Source organism: Panthera tigris, chromosome C2 (assembly GCF_018350195.1).
Source record: "Panthera tigris isolate Pti1 chromosome C2, P.tigris_Pti1_mat1.1, whole genome shotgun sequence".
Classification (NCBI taxonomy): Eukaryota; Metazoa; Chordata; class Mammalia; order Carnivora; family Felidae; genus Panthera; species Panthera tigris.
The window spans coordinates 65,116,122-65,128,121 of NC_056668.1; the positions used below are offsets into that span (position 1 = coordinate 65,116,122).

At 37.2% G+C, this 12,000-nt stretch overlaps 1 protein-coding gene across 5 annotated transcripts in view; it reads left to right on the top strand.

Moving 5' to 3' along the window:
- The window catches only part of CFAP91 (cilia and flagella associated protein 91), an 85,156-nt gene that overhangs the window by 23,279 nt on the left and 49,877 nt on the right, over window positions 1-12,000 (top strand). The window lies entirely within an intron of this gene.

A 12,000-nucleotide genomic window follows, 5' to 3' on the forward strand; every position in this document is an offset into this window, starting at 1 on the left:
TTTTGGCTTAATTTTGTGGTTGCTTTGCTGACTACTCACCTCCCTGTTCTCAGTTTTTCCTAGTGAATCAGTTCCTTTTCATTGAACAGTCCTTACTCCTTTACACATAAACCTTTTTTGAGTGTATAATACTGAATGTATATTCCACCATATGTAACAATATTATCTTACTTTGACAAAATATCTTGCAATTTACCAAAGCTCTCTTACATACCCTATTGGACAGTTTGGATGATTTCTTTTTTTAAATTTTTTAAAAAAAATGTTTATTATTTATTTTTGAGAGGGAGAGAGAGAGAGAGAGAGAGAGCAGGGGAGGGGCAGAGAGAGAGGGAGACACAGAATCTGAAGCAGGTTCCAGGCTCTGAGCTGTCACATAGAGGCCAATGTGGGGCTTGAACTTACAAACTGTGAGGTCATGACTGAGCTGAAGTTGGACGCTTAACTGACTGAGCCACCCAAGCACCTCGAAGATTTCTTTTGATATTATCTCTGAAATGCTAATATAGTTCAGGCTCAGAAAGTCACTCTTTGATGGTATTAAAATCTGACCTAGGCCTATATAATGTGAAATTAGAAAAATTAATAAGAAAAGGGGCTTTTATAAATGACTAGACATTAGCTTATTGAACTCACTTGATTGTAGCTGGGAAACTGAGGACCAGAGAGGCCACCTCCTCCCAGGTTGTGGAGATAGTTGGTACACTATTATGATTTTTATTAAAATGAGATTACTTTTGTTTCCCAGCTGTGATGGTTTGCTGTGATCAAGTCTGTGTCATAGGCAATGAAGACTTCCATGTCTGAGCTCTAGTTTTGATTCTTGTTTCTTGACTCACCTTATGATATCAGATGAAGCATTCTTGACTTCCATACTTTATAGCAGGGGCTCTACTTTCAGGCGTAGATGGCAGATTAAAAATATGCTGAAACCTTTCCCTTCTGTTCTGAGCACCTAAAATACACACACACTAATAAGCGCATAACCACACTTTTTTTAAAAAAGGTAAAAAATTTCCATACGTCAGAAGTGGAGATTACTTCCTAAAAGAAAGAAATAGCTGGGAATCTATGATGGTGAGCCGGGATTGGGAATGGTGGGGAGCTAGATCCAAGTTACCTGCCTGGACTAGAGAAGGCAAGACTTTTCTCTTGCCCACAGGTGGTACTGAAGCCCAGTGCCTTCCAACACAGAGGTTGAAGTGTCAATAAAAACCACTATGAGTCTGGCCTGCCCCCTCATTTGTGAGGCCCTGAGTAGGAGTTTAAATGGAGGCCTACATACTATATGTATAGATGTTTAAAAATTATAAATCAAGTTAATATTTGTTAAGTAAAATATGTTCTGTATTTTTTACAAATATATCTTTATAATAAGTTGAAAGGACAAGTTTAAAATTCTTAGATTCCTTGGGATTCTTTGGTGGAAGGTGGCAGCAAGGGGAGAGGCTGCCTGTGGCTTGCCTTTTTCTCTGGCTGTTCTACATCACGAGGGGCCTGTCATGTGTGCATGTGATCACCTTACCTGGTTTTTCCAATCTCAATGTACACATCCCTGCCACTTGGCCACCCCTTGGGCTTAAGGGTGAACAAACAACAGCATATAGTCTGCCCTCAGGAGTCTGAATCCTGGGAAGAGGTCCATGTAGATTTTGGAAGCAGGCTTGGGCCATTTGTTTAAGGAATTCCAGGGTCTCTAAGAGTAGAGTAGCTCCAGGTGGGCATAGTCTGTTGAACTATGATGCTGGGTAGGGCTCTGAAGAATGAGGCTGGGGAGCTGTCTCTCTGTCCAGGTCAAAGAGTGCTACTGCCCAGGGTACTCATGAGAGAAAGCTACAGATGATCTCAACCCAAGAATCACAAAGCATCTAAAGAACACAGACACCAGTAGTGATCAAAAAAAGAAAAAAACCAGAAAGAATGATTTCTTGAGCAAACAGAGCAAATGGAACAATCTGAAAAGGACTTAGGCAGTACTTTTTATATCCTCAAAGAGATAAACAGGGGGAGGAACATGAAAACAAAAGTGTGAGCTATGAAAAAAGAATCAGTTGGAATCACTGGAAAGGAAAACTATGAAGTTTGAAATAAAATGAACTCAGTAGTAAACTAGGCAGAGCTGAAGAACAAATTAGTGAAATGAATGATTAAATTAACAAGTATTCCAGAATGCAACATGCAAAAGTACAGTAAGATTTCAAAAAGAAAAAAAAAGGTAAGAGTCTTGGGGGATTAGATTATAAGATCCAGAAATTGAAAGAGAGAGTGGTAGAGAAGCAATGCAAGAAAAGATAATGGCTGAGAATTTCCCAGACTTGAAGAAAGATGTAAGCCCACCGGTTGAAAAATTTTATTGAGGACCAACTGGGATAAATTTTTAAAAATTCATACCTATAAATCAAGGAAAAAGAAGACATTGAAAAAGCTATTGGAGAGAAAAGTCAGATTACCTACAAAGGGACAAACACCAGATTGACATTTTATAGTATTATTTTTAAAGTGCTGTGGGAAAAGAATTGCAAATCTAGAATTCTTTCACCAGCCAAGCTATTATTCAGGAGTGAAGGTGAAATAAAGACTTTTCATGGGATAGGACATTTCCTAGGATCTATGCCATAGGATATTGTATAGATGAAGCAAATTCATTTATGTAAGGTACTTATTAGACCAGTGCTTCACATATAAATAAGCATCTGTAAATGTTAGCTATCAGTCTGAATAAAAGAAGATTAAAGGATATACTTCAATTAGAAGAAAAATGATCTCAAAAAGAAGAAGCAGGGTTTAAGAACATGATGAACAAAAAAAGAGAAAAATATATAATTAAAAATTTTAGATGTCGAGTTTCTAAAAATAATTTTTAAAAAAAGAAGCAAGTATTAAAATTCTAGGTCAATGTTGGCAAACTGTGGTCCACAGATCAAATTGGCCTATTGCTTTTTTTTTAATATAGCTTGGATGCTAAGGATGATTTTTACATTTTAAAATGGATGAAAAATTTTTGTATTTTGTAACATGTGAAATTTATAGAAATTAAAATTTCAGTGACTGTAAAGAGTTTTTATTAGAAAACAGCCATACTCATCTGTACTGTCCTGCTGTTGCACTATAATTTTTGGAAAAAGTTAAAAATTTTTTTAATTCCAGTATAATTAACAGTGCTCTATTAGTTCCAGATGTATAATATAGTGATTCAATAACTCTATACATTACTCAGCATTCATCATGATTAAGTGTACTCCTTAATCCTCTTCACTTGTTTCACCTATCCTCCCCACTAACCTCCCAGCTAGTAACCACTAGTTTGTTCTCTATAGTTGAGAGTCTTTTTTGTTTGTCTCTTCTTTATTGGTTTGTTTTGGTTCTTAAATTCCACATATGAGTGAAATCATATGCCATTTGTCTTTCTCTGACTTATTTCACTTAGCATTATGCTGTCTAGCTCTATTCATGTTATTGCAAATGATAAGATTTCATTCTTTTTTATGGCTGAGCAACATTCCATTGTGTGTGTGTGTGTGTGTGTGTGTGTGTGTGTGTGTGTGTGTACACCATTTCTTGTATGTGTGTATGTGTATGTTTATACACACACACACACACTCACACACCATTTCTTTATCCATTCATCTGTGGATGGACACTTGGGTTGCTTCCATAATTTGCCTACTATAAACATTGCTGCTGTAAACAAAGGGGCACATATACCTTTTGAAATTAGTGCTTTTTTGTTCTTCAGGTAAATACCCAGTATCATATGGTAATTCTAGTTTTCATTATTTAAGGAAACACACGCTGTCTTCCACAGTTTTCGCAGAAGTTTGCATTCCCACCAACAGTGCATGAGTGTTCCTTTTTCTCCATATCTTTGCCAACACTTGCTTCTTGTTTATTTTAGCCATTCTGACAAGTGTGAGGTGATATCTCCTTGTGGTTTTGATTTACATTTCCCTGATGATCAGTGACGCTAAGCATCTTTTCATGTGTCTGTTGGCCATCTGTATGTCTTCTTTGGAGAAATGTCTGTTCATGTCTTCTGTGTCCATTTTTAATTGGATTATATGTGTTTTTGGTGTTGACTTATATAAGTTCTTTATATGTTTTGGACACCCTAACCCTTTATTGGATAGGTCATTTGTAAATACCTTCTCTCACTCAGTAGGTTGTCTTTAAGTTCTGTTAGTTGCTTTGCTGTGCAGAAGCTTCTTATTTTTCTTTTTTAAAGATTATGTGTTCTGAGAAAGAGAGAAAGTGTGAGTGGTGGAGAAGCAGAAAGAGAGAGGAGAGAGCAAGAATCCCAAGCAGGCTCTGTGTCAGTGCAGAGTCCAGCATGGGGTTCCAACTCACAAACCATGAGATCATTACCTGAGCCAAAGTCAGACGCTCAAGCAATTGAGCCACCCAGGCACTCCAGAAGCTTCTTATTTTGATGTAGTCCCAGTAGTTTTATTTTTGCTTTTGTTTTTCTTGCCTCAAGAGACATATCTAGAAAAATATTGCTGTAACCACTGTCAGAGAAATTACTGCTTGTGTTCTCTTCTAGGGTTTTTATGGTTTTACATGTAGGTCCTTAATCCATTTTGAGTGTATTTTTGTGTATGGTGTAAGAAAGTGGTCCAGTTTCATTCTTTTGAATGTAGCTGTTCAATTTTCCCAATACCATTTGTTGAGGAGACTGTCTTTTTCCCAGTGTATACTCTTGCCTCCTTTATGGAAAATTAGTTGACCATATAACTGTGAGTTTATTTCTGGGCTTTCTATTCTGTTCTGTTGATCTATGGGTCTGTTTTTGTGCCAGTACCATACTGTTTTGATAACTACAGCTTTGTAGTATATCTTGAATTCTGGGATTGTGACACCTCCAGTTTTGTTCTTTTTCTTTAAATTGCTTTGGCTCTTTGGAGTCTTTTATGGTTCCATATAAATTTTAGGATTATTTGTTCTAGTTCTGTGAAAAATGCCATTGGTATTTTGATAGAAATTGCATTAAATCTGTAGATTGCTTTGTGTAGTATGGACATTTTAACAATTATTTGTTCTCACAATCCATCAGCATGGACTGTCTTTCCATTTGTGTCATCTTCAATTTCTCTCGTCAGTGTTTTAAATGTTTATTTTTGAGAGAGAGAGAGAGAGCGAGCACGAGTAGGGGAGGGGCAGAGAGATAGGGTCAGAGGATTCAAAGTGGTCTCTGTGCTGACAGCAGAGAGCACCATGTGGGGCTCAAACTCATGAACCGTGAGATCATGACCTGAGCCAAAGTCAGACACTCAACTCACTGAGCCACCTAGGTGCCCCTCATCAGTGTTTCATAATATTCAGAGTAGAGGTCTTTTACATTGTTGGTTATTTCTAGATATTTTATTCTTTTTACTGAAATTGTAAATGGAACTGTTTTCTGAATTTCTCTTTCTGCTATACTAATAATTTAGTATATAGAAATGCAACAGATTTTTATATATTGATTTTATATTTTGCGACCTTACTGAATTAATTTATGTGTTCTAGTTTTTTGGTGGAGTCTTTAGGGTTTTCTCTATATAATATCTTGTCAACTGCAACTAGTGAAAGTTTTACTTCTTTCCTACCAATTTGGGTGCCTCTTATTTCTTTTTGCTGTGGCTAGGTCTTTCAGTATTATGGTGAGTAAAAGTGGTGAGAGTGGACATCTTTGTCTTATTCCTGATCTTGGGGGAAAAGCTCTTAGTTTTTCACCATTGAGTATGATTTCAGCAATGGGTTTTCCATATATGGCCTTTATTATGTTGAGGTATGTTCCCTCTAAACCTACTTTGTTGAGGGTTTTTATAATGAATGGATGTTGTACTTTGTCAAATGCTTTTATTATATCTGTTGAAATGATAAATGATCATATAGTTTTTATACTTTCTGTTAATGTGATGTTGATTTGATATTGATTGATTTTCAAATACTGAACCACCCTCCATCACAGGAAGAAATTCCACTTGATTGTGGTGAATGATTTGTTCGATTTGGTTTGCTAATATTTGATTGAGGATTTTGTATCTATGTTCATTAGAGATATTGGCCTGTAGTTCGTTCTCCGCCCGCCCCCCCCCCCACCCCTTTCAGTCTCTCAGAGTCTCTCTCCTTTTGTAGTGCCTTTATCTGGTTTTGGTATCAGGGTACCATTAACCTTATAGAATGAATTTGGAAGCTTTCTTTCCTCTTCTATTTTTTTGGAATAGTTTGAGAAGAATAGATATTAAGTCTTTTTTAAATGTGTGGTAGAATGTACTTGTGAAGCTGTCTGGTGCTAGACTTTTGTTTGTCAAAGTTTTTTGGTTGCTGATTCAATCTCCTATACTGGTGATCTGTATGTTCAAGTTTTTAATTCTTTCCGATCCAGTTTGGGGAGGTTATATGTTTCCATTTCTTCTAGGTTCTCCAATTTGGCATATAATTTTTCATGATATTCTTATAACCCTTGGTATTTCTGTGGTGCTGGTTGTTTTTTTTTTCTCTACTTTTATTTCTGATTTTGTATTTTTGAGTCCCCCCACCCTGTCTCTCCCTATGAGTATGGCTAAAGGTTTATTAATTTTGTTGATTGTTTTCAAAGAACTAGGACCTGGTTTCATTGGTCTGTTCTATTGTTTGTTTGTTTTTTAAGTTTCTATTTTATTTATTTCTTCTCTTAATCTTCATGATTTCCTTCCTTCTACTGGTTTGGGGTTTTGTTTGTTGTTATTTTTCTAGCTCCTTTAGGTTTAAGGTTAGGTTTATTTGAGATTTTTCTTCTTGAGGTAGGCCTGAATTGCTATAAACTTCCCTTTTAGAATAGCTTTTGCTGCCTCCTGAAGATTTTGGACCACAGTGTTTTCACTTTCATTTGTCTCCATGTGTTTTCTGATTTCCTCTTTGATTTCTTAGCTGACCCATTTATTGTTTAGTAGCCTGTTATTTAGCCTCCATGTATGTGTGTCTTGTGGTTGATTTCTGGTTTCATAGTGTTGTGGTTGGAAAAGATGTATGGTATGACTTCAGTCTTTTCAAACCTGTTGAGAATTGTTTGTGACCTAATGTGTGATCTATTCTATAGAATGTTCCATGTGCACTTGAAAAGAATGTGTATTCCACTGTTTTAGGATGGAATACGCCTGTTAGATCCATGTGGTCTAATGTGTCATTCATAGCACTGTGTCCTATTCATTTACTCTTTGGATGATCTATCCATTGATGTAAGTGGGGTGTTAAAGTACCCTACTATTATTGTATTATTATTGATTACTTCCTTTATGTTTGTTGTTAAGCTGCTGTATATATTTGGGTGTCTTTATGTTGGGTGCATAAATATTTACAATCCCTATATCTTGTTGGATGGTTCCCTTATACAATTCTTATATCTTGTTGGATGTATGATTATGTACTTTCCTTCTTTGTCTCTTGTTACAGTCTTTGTTTTAAAGTATATTTTGTCTGATATAAGTGTTGCTACCTCGGCTTTCTTTTCACTTCCATTTGCATGATAAATGCTTTTGCATCTCTTCACTTTCAAATCTGCATGTGTCTTTGAATCTGAAATGAGTCTTTCATAGGCAGCATATAGATGGGCCTTGCTTTTGTATCCATTCTGTCACTTTATGTCTTTTGATTGGAGTGTTTAGTCCCATTACATTCAAGGTAATTTTGGATAGGTATGTACTTATTGCCATCTTGTTAGTTGTATGGTTGTTTTTGTAGTTTTGTGTTCCTTTCTTGTTCTCCTTTTTCAAGGTTTGCTAGCTTTATTTGTTGATATACTTGGATTCCCTTCTCTTTATTTTTTGCATATCTGTTACCAGGTTTTGATTTGCGGTTACCTTTAGGTCTATATGTAACACCTTATGCATATAGCAGTCTATATTAAGTTGATGGTCACTTAAGTTTGAACCCATTCTAAAAGCACTAAATTTTTATTCCTTTCCCCTGCCATGTTTTAGGTAGATGGTATCATATTTTATATCCTTTTGTTTTGAATCATTTGACTCATTTTTATAGATATACTTAATTTTACTGCTTTTGTGCTTCCTACTTTTCTTACTCCTACTTACAGTCTTTCCTTTACACTCACAGAGTCCCCTTTAACATTTCGTGTAAATCTGGTTTAGTGGCCATGAATTTCTTTAACTTTGGTTTGTCTGGCAAACTCTCTCTTTCAATTCTGAATGATAGCTTTGTTGAATAAAGTATTCTTGGTTGCAAGTTTTTTTCTTTTAGCACTTTGAATATATCATTCCACTCCCTCCTGGACTGCAATGTTTCTGCTGAAAAGTCAGCTAGTTGTCTTATGTGGTTTTTCTTGTATGTATCTAATTTTTTTTCTCTTCTTTTAAAATTCTTTATCAGTACTTTTTTCCATTTTAATTACTATGTGCCATGGTGTGGCCCTCCTTGGGTTGATTTTGTTGGGGGCTCTCTGTGTCTCCTGAATGGATTTCTGTTTCCTTCTCCAAATTCAGGAAGTTTTCATCTGTTATTTTCTCAAATAAAATTTTCTCCCCACCTCTTCTCCATCTTATCCTTCTTGGATCCTTATAATATGAGTGTTATTACACTTGATGGTGTGGCTGAGTTCCCTTAATCTATTTTCATTTATTATTATTATTTTTTTCTCTCCTGTTGAGCTCGATTGCTTTCCACTACTCTGTCCTCCAGGTCACTGATCTGTTCTTCTGTTTCCTCTAGTCTACTATTTTCCCCTTCTAGTGTATTTTTAACTTCAGTTATTGAATTCTTCATCTCTGATTGGTTCTTTTTTTTACATTTTCTGTCTCTTTGTTGAAGGTCTCACCGAATCCTTCACTTTTGTCCCAGTTCAGTGAGTATGTTTATGACCATTACTTTAAATTCTCTATCAGGCATATTGCTTATCTCCATTTCATTTAGCTTTCTTGTGACTTTGTCCTGTCCTTTGATCTGGGACATATTTGTCTGTCTCCTCATTTTGTCTAACTCTCTGTGTCTGTTTTCTGTGTATTATGAAAGTCAGCAACATCTGCTCTTGAAAGTCTTGGATGTATGGAGAAAAGGTCCTATAGTGCCCTGCAGTATAATGTCTCCTGTTTACCAGAACCTGGCACTTCAGGGGTGTGTTGCATGTGCCCTGCTGTGGCTGAGTTATATTTGCCCTCAGTCCAGCCATTGCAATGGCTCTCTTTGCCTGTTTTGGGCAGGGCTTGGTCCCTGTGATGTAATTTGGCTAGTCAGGGGTCTCCTTGAGCTTGAGTTGAGTCTGACCAGGGGTTTGCTAGAGCTGCAATACCACCAGACTACAAGGTGCTCTCCCTGTGTTGTCCCCTCAGATGCTTTTGTTGGTGGGCAGGGCCTGCAGTCAGTCCAGAAATCTGTCCCTAGCCCACTGCTAGGGCTGCATTTGGACTGGTGTGTGTTGTTATCATCCCCTGTCCCTGGGGCAAGAGTCACTTGGAGTGGTGGTAGACCGTGTTTGGGTTGCTTGTGCAATGCCAGCCTTGGATGGACTCCTGCAGAGGGTTGTTCCACAGGAGACACAGGATCAGAGTGAGTGTTGTCAGCAAGGTCTGTGTCAGTCTCCAGGGAGGGGAATTGCAGCTGCCAGGGACAACTCTGCTGATGCCAGCTGGGTTGGAGGGGGTGGATCTGCAGAAGACTGTTGGGCAGGGTGTGCTGTTAGCAAGGTTGGTGGAGATTATTCCTGGTGTGCTGGTACTGGCAGATGTCCATACATCCACACTGGGGATGGGAAATGGCTCCTGTAAGCCTCTTTGTTCCTAGAGAAGTCTCCCAAAGATCCCTACTCCTCCAGTATAAACTCTGAGATTAGTAAACAAATCCACCTCCTGGATACCCCAGGTGTTTTTCAAATTGCTGTTTCTGTGCTGTATCTCAGTGGAACTGTTTGTTATGCTGTCTTTTTAAGAGTAGGGACTCCCGTTTCTTCTCACCCTGGGCTCTCCCAGAGCTGAGCCCATTGACTTTTTAACTTCCAGGTGCTAAACCCCATTGGTTTTAAGAACTCACAAAGCTGGGCTTCTCTGGCTTTCAAAGCTAAATGTTCTGGGGATTTGTCTTCCCAGTGCATGGCCCCTGTGCCTGGGGTGCTTATTTATCTCTGTACCCACCTCATTCTTCCTTTTTGTGGACAGTTATGTGGGTCTATTTGGTTCCACTAAGTCTTTGCCTTCCTAGCCTCCTTGATGTGGCCTCTTCTCAACATATGTGTGGAGAGTCTGTTTTGCCAGTCTTTAGTGTTTTTCTGGTTATTTACACTGATGGGGTGTCTTTAGTTGTATCTGTGGGATGAGGCGAGCCTAGGATCTTCCTACTCTGCTATCTCCCTGAAAGTTCTTGCTCTGCATTTTTAAATGTAATGATGATTAGGATGTGCCCCTGGTATTTAGCACACGAGATGGGTTTTGGGAGGTAGGCTGGCATGGACACTAAACATCCTGTGCTGTATCTGGCAGTCCCATACAAGAAATAATTTTTTGCTCAATATGGCAGTAATATCACTTTAGTTGAGAAATACTGAGTCACTGCAGTAAGAGGAAAAAATTGAGGCATGAAGATTAGAAATAAGAAGCAAAACTATCTTTCTGCGCAATGTACTCATTTAGAAAATCAAATGAAGTAACAAATTACCAGAACTAAGAACCTGATTTCAATAAGGTAGCTGAATATAGAATCAACATGCAAAGATCAGTAACTTTTCTATATATGAACAATATCTAAGTAGAAATATTGAAAATATCATACTCTTAATATTGACAAATAACAAAGTGCCTAGGAATATCATTTAACAAAAACATGTGCACAGTATTATGGAGAAAAATGTAAATTATTCCTTAAGCACATGAACAAAGATTTGATAAAAAGAGAGGCATACCATGTTTATAAATGGGGAGAGTCATGCTTAAATAGATAGGATTTCTCCCCTCAACATTTTATACCTTCAAGCAATTCTAAACCAAATCTGTAATCCCAGTATAGCTGTGCCTATGTAAATCAGCATCTTTCCTTTTCTTCCCAGAAATCATACAAAAGCAACAAGCACAACACAACTCCCACAAATTGCACTTTCAGTGATACTTAAAAGAAATCTGTGAACTACTACTAAGTATTTGTTAGGACTACAAAAAGCAACTGAGATTCGGCAGAAACAATGTGGGAGGAAGGAAGGAAGCATGGGCTGTGGGAGAGCACCAGGGGACTCTCAGAAGGCTTGAGCAAAATTATACTTCTGGGAGGCAAATTTGGCAATATTCAGAAAAATTTTAAATGATGATATTTTATGATCTAGCTGCTAGACTTTAGATCCTTTCTAAGAATCATAGAGAAATTTGCATATGGGCATAATGAGACCAGTACAAGGATGTTTGTTGCAGTGTTACTATGTGTAATCAAAAAATTAGAAGCAACTTAAAACATCACTTTTGAGAAGATAGCTTAAATTGTGGTAGAGTCCTACAATGGAAGAATGCAGTTAGGTGTCTGTGTATGACTAGCATCCCCAAAACAAAGTTGAGTAAAAAAGCAAGTTGCAGAATGATACAGTAAAATATCATGGATGTAAATATTAAATAAAAGATTATCATATTGTTACTTATGTATAGTTCATTTTCCCCCCAGCTTTCCTGAGATATAATTGACATATTGTGCAAGTTTAGGACGCACCACATGATGACTTTATATACATATTTTTTGCAAAATGATTACCACAATAAGATTGGTTAACACACCTATTACCTCACATAATACCATTGTTTTTTTAGTGTGTGTAAAACATTTAAGATCTACTCTCTTGGCAGCTTTCAAGTATATAGTATATTATTGTTAACTATAGTCACCATGCTGTACATTAGATCTCCAGAACTTATTCATCAAATAACTGAAAGCTTGTACCCTTTGACCATTTTCACCCATTTCTCCCATGCCTCTCACCCCTGGAAACCATCAGTCTATGCTCTGTTTCTAGGAATTTCAGTTTTGTTAGATTCCAGATATAAGTGAGATCATACAGTA